Genomic DNA, 17,120 nt, shown 5'->3' with positions numbered 1-17,120 from the left:
TTTATCCAACTGACTTACACATGAGGAACTACAAGCAAATTGATATGTCAAGCAGAGAACAATACGAGTAGTGCTACAATACAAGATTTTTAATGTAGTTCTAGAGAAGCAAAGTGCACAGAGTAGAGGTGTAAGAGCCAGTGTACTTTATTTTTTTAATAATGTGAGGGTTGGCAGGTTAGGGGTTAGGGGTTAGGGGTTAGTGAAGTGCTTACGGAAGAGCTGGGTCTTTAGCTATTTTTGAAAATAGTGACAGATTCTGTGGTCTGGATTGAGATTGGAAGTTCATTCCACCACTGAGGGATAGTTAGTTTGAAGGTGCTGGAAAGGGACCTTGAGCCACGCTGAGTAGTCACTACTAAGCATCAGTCATTAACCAATCGCAGATTGTGTGAGGGAACGTAAACTTCAAAGAGAGTGTTGAGGTAGGGAGGTGCTGTTCCAGACAAGGTCTTGTATGTGAGCATCAAGGCCTTGAATTTAATGCGGGTGGATACAAGAAGCCAGTGAAGGGAGATGAAAGGGGTGTGACATGGGTTCTTTTGGGCTGGTTGAAAACAAGGCATGCTGCTGCATTCTGAATCATCTGAAGGGGTTTGATGGAGCTGGCTGGTAGACTCAGTAGTAATGCATGGCAGTAGTCCAGTTTTGAGATAACAAGTGCTTGGACTAGTAGCTGTGTACCTTGTTCAGTGAGATAGGGTCTGATTTTCTTCATGTTGAACAGGATGAACCTACAGGATCGTGCAGTTGTTGAGATGTGGTCTGTGAAGGTCAAGCTGTCATCAAGAATCACCCCAAGGTTCCTGGCTGTCCTGGTTGGCTTGAGTGTGGTTGAGCCGAGCTGTACAGTGAGGCTGTGGTTTATTGAGGGGCGGGCAGGGATGACGAGAAGCTCAGTTTTTGCCAAGTTGAGCTTAAGGTGGTGTTCCCTTATCCAGTTTGAGATGTCAGACAGGCAAGCAGAGATTCATGCAGAGACAAATGGATCATCAGGCTAGAAGGTTAAACAGAGCTAGGTGTCATCAGCATAGCAATGATATGAGAAGCCATGAGACTCAATCACATGCCCCAGAGATGTAGTATACATAGAAAAGAGCAGTAGACCCAGAACTGACCCCTGGGGAACCCCAGTTGTGAGTTGCTGAGTTTCAGAAGCTCTTCCCCGCCACAATAAATTGAAAGATCTGCCTGTCAGATATGATTCCACCCAGCTCAGCACTGTTCTGATGATGCCTGGAGAGAGTTAGCAGGAGGATCTGATGATTCACAGTGTGGAAAGCAGCAGAGAGGTCGAATAGGATGAGGACGGATGATCTTGAGGTTGATCTTGCTAGTCGTAAGGCTTCAGTGACAGAAAGCAAAGCAGTCTCCCTGTAGTGACTGCTTTTGAAGCCAGACTGATTGGTGTCTAAGAGGTTGTTCTGTATGAGAAAAATGGAGAGTTGTTTAAAAACAGCTCTTTCAAGGATTTTGGAAAGAAAAGGGATGAGGGAAACAGGTAGTGAATCAGTATATGGTGTACATGAGTTGCTGCACTTATAACTTTCTGGTGACATGACTACATACTTGCGTTGTAAAACGTCACCAAAAAGTTTAACTGTCATATGTCATTTATATGTCATATAAATTTGTTAGCTTAATCACATGTATTTCTGTCACAATTTGTCAAGCAGGATCATAGGCAAGCTAGTGGAATTTTTTTTTTTATCATTAAATGCTTAAAAGTCATTAGACACAAACAAACCATATAGAATGTCACAAAGTTAAAAATCACTAATGTAAGTAATCATTTGAGACCTACAATAACAAGCTACTTACATTTGTAGCCAGAAGTTGGCAGAGAGTTCGTCCCCCATTTCTTTAGATCTGAGAGGCCTCGAAAACATGACATCATTTCCAGAAAGGGAATATAGTGAGCATCGATGGTACCTGTTTTTTTTTTTTTTTCAGTTAATCGTGGGATTTTTAGGGAGCAAATGTTTAGTGCACTGAAAGGATTTTGCAATTGAGCCAGCCCTTAGAATGGCCGACTCCCTGATCAGTCCCCTGACTACTGAACTAGGGAGCTGGTTGAGACATACCCTCTGGGTTTTAGCTTCTCATTGTCAAGCTTCTGTTATATTCATGTTCGTGTGTTGTGTGTGTTCCACAATCCTGTATTGGATGGTAAAAGAATATATGCTGTATACAGCATATGTCCAGGTAGAGCTACTCTATCTACTAGAGAGCCGTGTTTATTCAAATGAAACATGGCAGCTCCCTACTGGTCTTGTATTTCTGCAGAATGCATGTGATTCCCGTGATTCCGCATGAAATCGTAGGATCCCTGTTCTTGTGATGCACATTTTCAATGGCCACATCTGTATTGCTGTCAATTCCATCAAATAATCCCAAAGGACCATATTAGATGATATTAAAGCATACTAATCAGAGTAGACTAACAGGTTATGTGCACAATGAGAAATGAATTCTAGGGATCTCAAATTGTAGTGGTTTTAAAAACAATTTTTTTCTACTTCCACAAAGTTGGAAACACAAAATTGTCTACAATGCCTCTGCAAGCTTTCACTGTAACTAAGGGGCCCAATCCTGTTTCATCATGACAATGCCACTGTGCACAAATTGAGATCCATAAAGACATGGTTTACCAAGGTTGGTGTGGAAGAACTTCAGTGGCTTGCACAGAGCTCTGACCTCAACCCCCCTGAACACCTTCGAGATGAACTGGAACACTAACCCAACTGCATGTGCTGTTGTTGCTGAATGAGCAAAAATCCCACAGCCATGGTCCAAAATCTATTGGAAAGCCTTTTCAGAAGAGTGGAGGCTATTACAGCAGCAAATGGGTTAACAACTCAGTATTAATGCCCATAGTTTGGGAATGTATTGTTTAATACTCAGATGTCCTCAGACGTAGTTGTAAAGAAAAATATAGTACTATTAAAATACCATGCAGTTGTCAAGTGGAATATGAAAAGACTGCCACATGATCTACTCCAAATTTTCATTGATGCCATTGTTTTATGGCATCTTTAGGTTAAGGTTATCCGTTCATCCAAATGTTTCTATTTGCAAGAAATAACAATAGGATTAATAAATACATGAGAGCCTTGCAAAAAGTATATTACACTATATAAATTTCTATATCACTGAAATGTTATACAATGGGTGCTCTCCCACCTGTCTTTCTATCTTTTGGGCTGGGTAAATGACTAACTAAGATACTGTAGTTCAATACAACATGTGGAAAATCACTTCTTTCAAAAAATTTATTGCATGACAGACAATAAATGCAAATTAAGTTTGTTACTTTTTTTTGTTGCATTTTTCCTATCCATTTTGACTAATATAATAGCATACTCTATGTTATTAGTAAGTGCTTTTTTTTTTAACTATGTGGTAAGGAATTTAAAGGATTTTAAAGGAAATTTAATATTATGGAAAAAGTGAGATTTAAAAATTAAAGTATTTTTGGACATTTTCTTTAAATTAAAATGTTATTTGGAGCACAGCCAATACTTTCTTTAAGAAGGCATTACTTGCTTGGACCAGACTGTTACTCTAAACTGGATGCCAAAAAAAGAAAGAAGAAGATTGATAAACCAGGCTGGCAAGTGATCAAAAAGGTCCTTCAAAATTACCACAAGTCTTTCTGGCAATGACTGTTCAGTGTGTGCATGTGAGAATAATATCACTACTTATTCAACTCATTAATTAGATAGTTTTCTTTTTCACATGCAATTTGCTAAGTACCATTTGTAATTACACACATATTTACTCATATGGAAATCAGGACTTTAAGCTTAGGCTAGTCTTGTTTCTTACACATTTAATATAAACACTACCAAATACTACATCTGTTCAAGAGAAAGAGATTCAGAGAAGTAATTTGCAAATGATCCTATGGATTAGTGGTGATCAGCTGATCAGAGTGGTCAGGATGGACTGTAGTGCTTCAAGGGATAAAATGCTAAAACATACCATACCTAGGCCAGTATGGACTTTAAATAATAACTGAACACCACTGAACATAGTTTTTAGTTGAGTTTCATATTGATTCAGTAGTTCGCTTGTGCCTGCTGGAAAGCAAAAACTTTCTTGATAAGTTATTGTCTGATCAGGTAGATTACAGTAGCTACATCTGATAATAGGCTTTCATGTCCGTTGAACATAGTCATTTACATCATTTGAATTTAAACACCAGCTTAAATTAAAATATAATGCGCATTCTCTTAAACCCCACCCCCTCTCTATGCTCCTCCTCCCTTCACAATTCATAATATGACACTGTAGCTGAGGAGAGGTAAATGCTAGGCTAACGCTTATTGTGGTGCCAATAAGTAGTGTGTGAATTTGTATTTAGTTGAATGAGGACATCCCGGTTCACAGAGTAACACTTTAGAATTCAGATCCATTTGTTTGTTTGTTTGTTTGTTTGTTTCTGGTTTAAATAATAAAGACGGTGACCTGCACCTGCATCCGCCTCCAGTCTCGTTCCGTAACAGAATACTGCGCCAAAAATGCGGAAGCAGCAGGTCGCTATGAGCGCCGCCGAAGAGGCCAGTATTTGGGCGCTTCTCCGTTCGTCCCTGGAGTTGAGCAAACAGCTTGCGGAGGACATTTCTCAGTGCAAAGCCGAGCTGCGCGCTGCGTCGTCCCTCGCGCCATATACCCCGTCCCCGCCGCCAAGGAGCGACGCCTTGCAACAAAGTAGCCTGAGCATCTGGGGCTTTCCACTGCAGGGGAGGTACACCTTGCTACGCAGTCCAGAGGTGAAGGCTGGCCCAGAAATTTTTTTTGGGCGGGGCAATGAGGACAGCAGAGCTCCAGCCTGAGGCCTACGGGGAGGTCTCAGCTGTGGAGCTCTCACCTGAGGTCAACATGGCGACCTCAGAAGGACAGGCTGAGGAGGCTGTCCCGCTACCCTGCACGGCCGAGGAAGCTGTCCTGCTGTCCAGCCCAGCGGAGGAGGCCGCCCCGCCGCCCAGCCCAGCTGAGGAGGCAGTCCCGCTGCCCTGCACGGCCAAGGAGGCCGTCCGGCTGCCCAGCCTGGCCGAGGAGGCCGTCCGGCTGCCCAGCCTGGCCGAGGAGGCCGTCCCGCTGCCCGGCACGGCCGAGGAGGCCGTCCCGCTGCCCGGCACGGCCGAGGAGGCCGTCCCGCTGCGCCGCCCGGCCGAGGAGGCCGCCCAGCCCTCCAGTGCCGCCGAGGGTGGCACCCAGAGTTCCAGAGCTGCCGAGGGTGGTGCCCAGCATCCCAGGGGCGGTGTCCTGCGTCCCAGTGCCGCCAGGGGAGGTGCTCTGGCTTTCAACCCCGGTGGGGATGCTGCTCTGCTCCTCTGCTGCCCGACGGAGGCTGCTTCGCTTTCTGTCGCAGCGAAAGACAGTTCGCACAGGGGCCCGGGACCCCCGTTGGTGGGGGGTTCTTGGTGCTCCGGGAGGAGCACCCTTTGGAGGGGGGTTCTGTTACGCCACGGCCAGCAGAGGGCACTGCAGTACGGCCGCTGACTGGTCACATGACTCTTTTGTTTTCGTTCACTTCCCGCTTGGACACTGACTTAAGTCTCTGATTTGCCCCAGGTGTTAATGTCTTAGTTTAATTAGGTTTGTTATTTAAACCCCCCGTGTGACTGCGCACATCGCGCAGTATTAAAGTTGGTTGAGTTCGTCAAGTGAGGGAAGTATACGGGTATGTGCTAATGTGTAGCATGCTAGCGGTCGTAGCTAGGGGACCAGAGTGAGTATAGTCCGTAGAGACCGCGCTCCCTGTGTTTGCTTATCTGTTTGTTTGTTTCTGGTTTAAATAATAAAGACGGTGACCTGCACCTGCATCCGCCTCCAGTCTCGTTCCGTGACAATCCGTCATAATACATTATCCATTTTATATGATTAACTATAATGGAAGAAATTAATAATGCAATATTAACTTTCTAGTATCTACTATTAACTAAGTAGAAACTCTGATTAACGAATTATTGAGTAATAGCACACAGATGTATGTGGTAGTTCACTATTAGCTAATCAATAACTACTATTTCTTTCATGCCTCTGGGAGAACTACTGAGAAACTATATACAGTTTCATAATTAATGTGAAACTGCTACTGTTAATGAATAAACAAGATTGTTTACATAATCAATAGGTAATAGCAGACTTATGATTTGGTTAAGCTGTTTATGAGGGACCAAGGCAGTCAAGGCATAAGGGACACAGTTTCCCAAAAAAAGAGTTTAATGAATCAAAAAATATATTTACAAATAAATCTAATTAAATTCAAATAATCAAAATCAATATTTAGGCCTATAAAAGAGGTCAACTTGTAACCCGGGTCACATCATATTCTATTCATTACAAACTGAATAGAATTAAACTCAAGTAACTGAGGACTGAACAGAACCAAACTGAGTTAACAAATAAATCAACAGAGGCACATTTATACAGATGGACTAGTCCACTTTAGACACATGGGGGAGAAACAAAACACTACAAACTTCAAAGTACAACATTAAAAACAAGATCAACTGAATAACTGAAATAAAGATAGAAACAAATAAATACAAAAATTTAAAAAGAAATACATAATTATAAATAAGAAAGTAAAGAAAATGAACACAAAACATCCCACTCTCCCCACAGTCAGTCTGCTTCTTGGTACCAGCAAGCGGAACTAAAAATAGCAGTGAATGTGGCGTGTCGGCCTTTAATGTGCACGGACCCCATCGGCAATTCCGCAAGGCAACTATACACCAGCCATCCCCTCCTCAGCTCATTCCACACAACAATAACTTAACTCAAAGGAAAAAGTATTAACAAAAGTGTGTATAGTACTACATGAATTAGGATGTGTGCACTCCAACTAGTTAAATGATGCACTGGAATTAATAAAGTATTTGAATGAAAAACAAACTGAGTATGAGTCTTAATATGAAGTGATTACCAATATGCAAATATGTAAACCATTCAATGAACGGAAACAAAAAAACCCTAAAGATTATGCGTTTTTCCCCAGGTTATGATGAGTAAATATCATGTGCAGCCAAACACTAAAGTTATTGTAAGCGTTTGAAGTTTTTGTAAGGTTTTGGTTAGTAATTTTTTTTTTGTTGTTAGATTTGGTAACACTATACAAGTCAATACAAGTGGGCTATCATGATCTTCACTTTAGAATACAGCTCCAAATAATTAGTAATTCCTTTAGAAGGATGTAGTAACACTTAAGTCATTATTAGTGAGCTACCATTATTCGTGCAATACTTACTAATGAAAACCTAATCCTAAAGAATAGAATCTTCTAACTATGAGGTATAAGACTTGCATAGAACCATATCTTTCTGTGAGGTATTTAAATAAATCAATCAATTTTACAATTTGTTTGGTATTGGGGTATGGCTGATGACTTGAAATGTTTCAGTAGTCTCAATGACGCTCTGGTGATTCAATGAGAAGTGTGAAGCCTACTTCTCTTTATTTAAGTATTAATAATAATGTGGAACAAATGATTACATATAAGGGTGAAGTTCAAAGGCATGACGGAAAATTGGCCATAGGAGTAAGGTCCTGAAATGTGCATTTAAAAAGTCATTTCTTTACAATGATCCATAGTTAGTAAACAGTTCTCGAGGAGGAATGATAATAATTATTAACAGCTTACCCAAATCATAAGTCTGCTATTACCTATTGATTATGTAAACAATCTTGTTTATTCATGAACAGTAGTGGTTTCTCATTAATTATGAAACTGTATATAGTTTCGTAGTAGTTCTCTGGGAGTCATGAAAGAAATAGTAGTTATTAATATTGTTTCTTAGTACATTTACATTCATGGCATTTGGCAGAGGCCCTTATCCAGAGCAACTTACAGAAGTCTCTATCAATAAATACATCCCGATACAGGTCACAGACTAAAAATACCATCAGTGAAAACTCTATTGGGAGGTAATATAGGAAATATATAAGAAAACACACATTTTTTTTTAATGAAAAGTGCTCATTTAAGTACTTTAGGAAGAGGTAGGTCTTTAGACGTCGTTTGAAGACCACCAGTGACTCAGCTGTTCAGACATCTAGAAGAAGTTCATTCCACCACCTAGGTACCAGAACAGAGAAGATTCTTGATGCATGCCTTCCTTGTATCCTGAGAGATGGTGGGACCAGTCGAGCTGTGCTAGAGGATCGGAGGGAGTGTGGTGCAGTGTGGGGTGTGATAAGTGATTTGAGGTAAGTAGATGCTGGTCCATTTTTGGCTTTGTAGGCAAGCATCAGTGTTTTATATCTGATGTGGGCAACTACAGGAAGCCAGTGGAGGGAGTGTAGCAATGGGATGGTGTGGGAGAAGTTAGGAAGGTTGAAAACCAGTTGTGCAGCTGCATTCTGTATGAATTACAAAGGTCAAATGGTGCTCAGAAGCAAACCTGCCAGGAATGAATTGCAGTAGTCCTGTCTCGAAATGACAGAAGACTGATCCAGCACCTGAGTGGCCTGTATGGATAGAAATGGACGAATCCTTCTGATGCTATAAAGGAGAACCCGACATGAGCATGTCAGATTAGCAAATGAGAGGAAAAGGACAGTTTATTGTCCATGGTTACCCCAAATTTGTGTGCAGTAACCGAATTTCTCCAGGAATAACCGAAGTTCTCTGGGAGGCATGAAAGAAATAGTAGTTATTAATAGTTTTTTAGTGGTTCTCCGGAAGGCATGAAAGAAATAGTAGTTATTGATTAGCTAATCATGAACTACCGCATACATCTGTGTGCTATTAATTCCTAATTTGTTAATCTGAGTTTCTAGTTACTTAGTAGTTACTAGAAAGTTAATATTGCATTATTCATTTCTTCCAGTGTAGTAAATCATTAATGACGACTCCTTATTCTAAAGCGTTACCATTCCCAGATCTAATTTACTTGGCACAGATTTGATCGATAACGTTAACTTTTTAACTGCTAAATGATTGTTTGCGAAGTCTAATTTGGCATTCTACAACAAATGATGTGATTTAGTCATTAGTGAAATATTTTTTAAGCGATTTTTCTTATAGGGTGCTAGTTATTTAATTTAATCATGAAAATGCTAATCAAACACACCTTCCTGTAATTTTCTAGTAATCCTGAAGACTTTGGTGAGATTTTTCAGGTGTGTTTGATTAGGGATTAAGCTCTTCAGGACAGTGCAATACCCCTCCAGGACCAGAATCGCCCATCACTGGATTAGAAGCTAATTTCACAGTTTTACTGGTCTCTTCCAGTGTATTGTCTGGTATTTGTGTAACAAAAGATCATGAATTGGTTTTTGGGGCTCTGATGGACTAGGATTTGAGAGGTTGGATTTTAAATGTAATGAAAATGCTTATATATGTGTTGTTTTGTATACATTTTATTTCAAAAGTCACCTTTTTGAACAGAGTGTATACCTATGTGTATTGTCTCTGTGTATACCTCTAGTCTCAACCAGATAGCCTATTAATATCTGGATTTGTACCTGTTTAGAAGAAAGTGTATGTTCAGTCTGAATAATGTAATCATATTTGGGTAGGCTATAACCCTAGCACTAAACTAGCTAAAAAATAAAAAAAATAAAAAAACATTTTAACTGGAAAAAAAGCATTTATGTCGTCTAGAAGATGGTGTGCTGTCAAGCCATGATTTAACTCCCCCCCCCCCCCCCCCCCGAGTGAAGCTCGTGAGTGAGTGAGAGAGAGAGAGAGAGAGAGAGAGAGAGAGAGAGAGAGAGAGAGAGAGAGAGCGCATTTGAGGTACTTTAATAAAAAAAAAGCTATACTGACATGTAAAAAGGAAGAAGTCCTGAAGCCTCAGTGACTCACAATGTGGGTTGAACAATATCAATATTTCATTAATACCTCACACAGAGACAGTATATCCAAATTCTGTGAGTTTGTTTCTGCTTCTGTTTTCTCTTCTCAAAATGCTGTGTAGGTGAGGTAAGCCCTGTATTTTGTGTAGTCTTATGCATAGACAAACAATAATTGCTCTCAAATGCCTAGACAATTTCTAAAAGAGCAACAAATCAGAGTAAAATGTCACAGATTAATATGATTATATATAATGATTTGTTATTATTCATTAATTAATTATTCATATATGATTAATATTATCTATTAATATGATATATGATATTCATATATAATGAATTATATATGGTTTTCCAAAATATATTCATTTCATACAAGTGCATCTCAAAAAAAGTTTAAAAATTTCCATAATTTAATTCAAAAAGTGGAATCTATTCTAGATTCATTACACATAAAGTTAAATATTTCAAGCCTTTTTTGTTTTGTTTTAATCTTGATTATTATAGTTTACAGCACATGGATATATATAAAATCTGGTATTTCAAAATATTAGAATAAAAAAAATTATAATACAGAAATATCTATTGATATTTCTGTTGAATAAAGAATGGAAAAAAATTAATTTTCCTTGTGGTTGTGTTCATGTACATCAACTTTGTTAATAGGCACTTTTTCAAAGATGAGCAAATCTTTGCTTGTCCATATATGTCAAAAAAGCCAACAATTTCCATGGGGTGTGTTTTTTTTGTCACATGATATGCAAGTGTATACGCAAGTGTAATAGAGGAGGTAATTAGTTATCAGGGTAAATGGATAGGAATATTCTTCATGAAGCACAGACACAGTAATATGAATGTGGAGATGCTTACAGTATTTGTCAAATAACATCTGTAGCTCCTTGCTAAGAATTATTTAAACAATTTTTTTTATAAAACATAATGCAGTGTTATGCTATATTGTTAATTACAAGGTAGAGCAAGTTTTTATTAAATGATTTCAGCCATAGTTCATTCAGCAAAGAAAAGCAATATCTGGTCATAATATGTCATGTTTGGGGAAAAACCACCAATGAGGTATTTGGGAGCCAAGGGTCAGCTTTCATTGCTGAACTGAACTGAATGATCTGACTCAGTCAATCAGTCTAATGTTTATACAGTATGATTACAAGTTTGATTTGGAATATTTAAAGTGTCAATCAAATTGGTGTAATAAGTACACTGTTCCAAACATGTTTATCAATTTGTCTTTGCTTATTCCAGCATTTTGAAACATTTTTACTAAAGTAGGGCTGGGAGCTCATCCTCAAGTTCAAAGCCACAGTCTGGTGGTTTACCCATCTTTAAAAACACATAGATAAGTATAGTCTTAACTACATTGTGCGGCGTGAGACGGTATCTACCGGATTCAGGTCTGGTAACTGGGGATGCCACTGATGTACATCATTGTGGCCTTGACATACGTCCTATAACAACTCATTGTCATGTTCATGGAACCAATTTGAGATGACTTGTGCTTTATCATGCTGGAATGCATTAGAAGATGGGTAAATTGTTTCTAGAAATGGATAAACATGTCTTCTGGGCCCAATGTGTGCCAAGAAAACATTCCTCAGACCATTACACCATCAACAATAACTGTTGACACAAAGTAGGTTGTGTCTATGGTTTTATGCTGTTGATGCCAAATTCTGACCTTATCATCTTTATGTCACAACAGGAATTGAGGTTCATCAGACCAGGCAATGGTTTTCCAATCTTCAACTGTCCAGTTTAGGTGACCCTCTGAACACTGTTGGCTCAGATTCCTGTTCTTGGCTGACAGGGGTGGAACCTGACATGATATTCTGTTGAGTTACTGTAGCCTTCCTGTCAGCTTGAACCAGTCTGTCTATTCTCCACTGACCTCACTCATCAACAAGGCATTTTTGCCTGCAAAGCTGCTGCTCACTTGATATTTGATTTTTTCCCCCTACTACTCTGTGTAAATGCTAGAAACTATTGTGCATAAAAAGCCCAGGAGATCAGCAGTTTCTGAAATACCAAAACCAAACATCTGACATCAACAAACACTCCACAGTCAAATCAAATTTTTTCCCTATTTTGATGTTTGATGTGAAGCTCTTGACCTGTATCTGCATGATTTTATGCGCTGCTGCTACATGATTGGCTGATTGGATATTTGGATGAATGAACAAGGGTATAGATGTTTCTGATAAAGTGTCCAGTGAGTGTATAAATGTTGACTCAGAATTGATTAAACACTTGTGTTTTATAATGGTCAGGAAAGCCATAATAAATTTGATAACTGAAATTATAATGTTCAGGTTTATGTTCACTAAGATTATATGATTTAGGATTTTTTAAATCAAATTATTATTATTATTATTATTATTATTATTATTATTATTATTATTATTATTATTGTTCTTGTTGTTATTGTTGTTATTGTTGTTGTTGGTTTAGTGGCATGCTAATCAAGCTAATCAAGAACAGATAGGGCTGATAATCATATGCATATAAATCTATCAGTGTTCTAGTGACAGTGACAGTGAAGCATGGAACTGTCATGGGTGACTGATTAACCAAGACAAGAGTTCAGCCAGACAATGATCCAGCAACAGAGCCCTCTACTAATAGTGGCATCCTTGGTAAATATGTGCAAAGAAGGCATAACAATGAGTAAGACCAAGGAATATAGCTGTGATGTGCAGCAAAAGGTTATTGAGCTTCACTAAATCGGAGGAGGCTATAAAAAAAATAGCACAAGCATTGAAAATGCCCATTTCCACCATCAGGGCAATAATTAAGAAGTACTAGTCAATTGGAAATGTTATGAATCAACCTGGAATTGGATATGTATTTATATTGTCTCAACTCACTGTGAAGAGAATGATTTGAGTGGCCAAAAATCTCCAAGGATCACAGCTGGAGAATTGCAGAAGTTAGTTGTGTCTTGGGGTCAGAAAGTCTCCAAAACTACAATCTGAAGTCACCTACATCACCACAAGTTGTTTGTAAAGGTTTCAAGAAAAAAGCCTGTACTCTCATCCAAAAACAAACTCAAGCATCTTCAGTTTGCCAGACTCTACTGGAACTTCAAATGGGATCGGGTTCTATAGTCAGATGAAACCAAAATAGAGCTTTCTGGCAATAAACACCAGAGGTGGTTTTGGCACACACACGGAGAGGTAGCCATATGGAAAAGTACCTCATGCCCACGCTTAAATATGGTTGTGGCTATTTAATGTTTTGGGGCTGTTTTTCTGCCAGAGGACCTGGACATTTTGTTAGGATACATGGCATCATGGACTTCAAATTTCTAGATAGGGAATCTATTTATAATCTTTTTCTGATAACACAGTATTACATTATGCATTACATTTAAAATTTATAATTTGATTACAATTACTGATGTCAGTAAAATTACGTTACTTGTGTTACAAACTTACTGTTAAGAAAACAATATTAAGTAAAATAAATTTTTAAAATAAGTCACGTTTTGCACAGCTGCCAGGGGCCTAACTTGGCCTAGGCATTCGGGACTGTGGCCCCAAAAATTTTTTCTTTAGCCCCGTATAGTTACTTGGGGTGGTTTGTCACTACATAACTGAACATCAGTAAAAGAAGACACAGTGTCATAATTTTATATCTTCAGTGAACGGATGCGAGAACAATCAGACAAGGTTTACAGGAATATACATGGAAATGCTCTTGTCTTATTGGCTGGCAGCTCACAATTCTGCCAATTGCTAGCTCACACAGGTAGAATTAGGAAAAATGGGTATACGCCGTTTGTTTTTTAAACCAGTAAAGGGGTTGAAACTGAAACAGTAACATCCTCTCATGCTGAGCAGGAAAACAAGCTGTGTAAATGTCTATAATGTATTTAGAATTGCAGCTAAACCCATATCTTAGTTGTGCCTTCCTTTGGCTAGTAACACCAAACTAGCCTAGTTAGAAAAGTTTAATATTTTATCAAACATTACAAACATTGACAACACAAGTTTTATAATAAATCCAACTTTTTGTAGTTTATTTTTGCAGGTTTGGTAGGTTTTGAAAGTAAAGTAATTAGTAATCTGATTGCATGCAGTCATATTTACATGCAGTAATCAGTAATATAATTAAATTGCAATTTTAAAGTAGTAATTAGTCATCTGTAGTGGATTACTTTTTTTTAGTAACTTACCCAACACTGCTAACTGATAGTGATTCACTATCATATAATGTGACCTGTGAGTATGAGAAGTTCTCTTGTTATGTGGTGATGATAGGCATGATCAGAAATGTGCAAATTTACACAAACATCCTTTTTTTCTTTTTTCTTTTCTTTTTCATTCTTTTTTTTTTTTTTACATTAAAATGTGCACGGTAAAGCCACATGTCTCTAGCATAGCTGAGCCTCATTAACACACATGCACTTTCCAACATGAACCTGAAGCTCTTAACAGTTCTGTAGCAAAGCCATGTCTTGGTGTGCCATTAACTGTTCTAACAGACCCTCAGTAGGAGTTATTTTCTTTCTTTTTTTTTTTAACAATTCAAAATGTTGCTCATTTTAATGTCTAAGCTAGCTCATTGTACAGATATTATAACTACCAAAGCAATGTGAGTGAATGAAGTGATGGCATAACCCGAGGCAGCACTACCTAAATTTCATAACAGATTATTATTGACTGTATGACCTTCGCGAATGCTCAAAGCAGCTTAGGAAGGTTAGCCAGTCGCTCCTTTTTAAAATGAACACCATCAACAGAATAAGAAGAGCATAAAAGAGCACACTTCTCTATTCAGATGGGTAAATTACTGCAGGTGTCAGAACTATATGAAAATAATACGGAGCAGCTTTAGTGTCCTCATAAAATAAGTTGTGGTGAGCGTAAATATTTACTGCTGTATACCAGTATATATTCATACTTTACATTCTTTACATACATTACTTTGATTAACATGATGTCTAGCTAGCAAATAGTAGCTCAGCCTTGACTCAAAGCACTAGAATCTTTTTCCTAACAATGGTCAAAATCAATATACTTGCAGACTTGGGAGTAAATGGCGCCTTGTTGTCCACTCATATATAATGTCATTAGACAATACTCTAATCATAAAAATAGGAGAATGTTTGTCATCAAATGTTGTCAGAAACAAAATATAATAAAAACAAAATGGAGCTGCACATTTTCTGTGACTGAGTCCCAAATGCCATTCTACTATGTAGTGTACTAGGTAGTATGGAAAGTGTCATTCCACAAACACAGTTAATAGGAAGCAATCTGGTATTTAATCTGGGTGATAAGGATAACCAAATTTGGCATTGGTACTTAGGTATGGTATGGCAATGGAACCAATGGCTTGATCATGTTTAATTTAATGTACTTTACCACACAGTTCGAGTGACTTTAAATCAACAGATCAATCAAGTGCCTACTCACTACTTTCTTGTTAAACCAGGTTTTTAAAAACATAAGATTATTAAATATTATTGTTTATTAATGATGGTAAATTATATAAATGCCATGTAATCTTTTGACTATTGTGTGAAATATAGTAAATAATGGTTAAAGAAACACCATTACTTGTATTATCATGTTGAAAATTGACATTTGTCAAAAATTTACTATTCAATCTGGCCTTCTGATTCTTACTGGTTTGCATCTTGTGGTATGGCCTCTATATTTCTGCACTCATCGTCTTTGAATGATGGATTGTGATACCTCCACCCCTGCCCTGTGGAGGTTGTTTGTGAAGCCACTGACTGTTGTTTTGGGTTTTTCTCCACTGCTCTCACAATTTTTCTGTCATCAACTGCTGTTGTTTTCCTTGGCCAGCCTGGTCCATGTCTAGTTGTTACTAGTTGTTTCTTTATTTTTTCAGGACATTTCAGATTGTTATATAGGCTATGCCCAATGCTTGTGCATTGCCTATGATTGATTTTCTCTCTTCTCATAGCATCACAATGGCTTGCTTTTCTCCAATAGTCAGCTTCCTGGTCTTTATGTTGTTTTATATTTTTTATCAACAAATGCAGTCTTCACAGGTGAAACCCAGAGCTCAAACTGAGAGTAGACATTCAGAGCTATTAACTGTTTAAATAATCAATCTAACAAGACAGCCCTAGGAAACAAAAAGCTGTCAGTCACATGTTCCAATATTTTAAGCCCTTGAAAAATAGATGGGTTCAAACAAAAGGTACTGTGTTCTAAGTTGCTTAACTCATCTAGATGTAAATATCAGGCAATGAAAGCTGAAATTCTGAATTCTGATCATTGTATATTCATCTTTTGATCTCGAAACCAAATTTCCTCAGTGTATTGCAAAAAACAAAAGAATTGTCCTTGAATTTCCAATATTTTCAGAGGGGTCTATACAAAGAGCATGCTCCCAACGGCTCCCAAAGAACTGCTCCAAAACTGTCATCATTAGAATGGATGAATAATAATAAATAATAAATCATGATGGGATGGAACAGTGCATGTTCTGCATGTTCTACTCTTGTTTGCCTGAGTTTCCTCTCATCGCCCTTATTTCCTTCCACTGCCCACAAATATGCAGATGGGTGGATAGGCTAAATAACTTACCCATAGGTGTGAATACTGTAAGTACGTGAATGTACTGTATGTTTGCATGGTGACCTGCAATGGACCATGAATTCTCCCACCTTACCCTCAGTGTTGCAGGGAGAGACACTGGATCCACCACCATGCTGACCAGGATAATTAGATGAATGAATTAATTAGTGAATATAGCATGAATTAAAAAAAAAAAAAACCTCAATGTTCTAATATTGGTGCTAAGATTATAGAATTCAGACTTACATAGGGCATGTCTGCGATTTGAAAGATTTTTGACTAGGGCATATCAGCATTTTAAGATAGTAATTATACGGTTCACAAAAAGTGCCAGATGAATTCCAACATACACTATGTATACAGTTAAAAACTGAACCATACGATCTAAAATAAAAGAGCAGAGGCAATATACATCTGAGCTGGGATTGCATGACATTCTGTGTTTATCCCCCCCCCCCCCCCCCCCCCCCAATAAAGACAAATGAGGTCCTAAATGAACACTCAATAGTAATCACTGTATAACAGCAGCACTTCAATATGGTACAATAATTCATTCCAAGTTTTCATTTTAAACTTAAGCACAAACATCTGATAACCTCTCTACCTTTCACACATTTCATTTCTCATTCCAAGGAGGAAAGAGGTATAAACCAAGGATTTAACAAAAGCAACAGGGAGACAAATGAGGCAGTAGTTTGGATTTTTAAGCACTCAGACTACAATTTGCCATAAACTGAGGAGCTG

At 38.2% G+C, this 17,120-nt stretch overlaps 1 pseudogene; it reads right to left on the bottom strand.

Annotated features, from left to right (window-relative positions):
- Positions 1 to 230: 230 nt before the first annotated feature.
- LOC128629336 (uncharacterized) lies at positions 231 to 16,509 on the bottom strand (annotated as a pseudogene).
- Positions 16,510 to 17,120: the final 611 nt, after the last annotated feature.

The sequence above is a fragment of the Ictalurus punctatus genome, chromosome 2 (genome assembly GCF_001660625.3).
Source record: "Ictalurus punctatus breed USDA103 chromosome 2, Coco_2.0, whole genome shotgun sequence".
Taxonomy (NCBI): Eukaryota; Metazoa; Chordata; class Actinopteri; order Siluriformes; family Ictaluridae; genus Ictalurus; species Ictalurus punctatus.
Note: the sequence above shows the minus strand (reverse complement) of the source record. Positions and strands in the feature narration are given on the sequence as shown.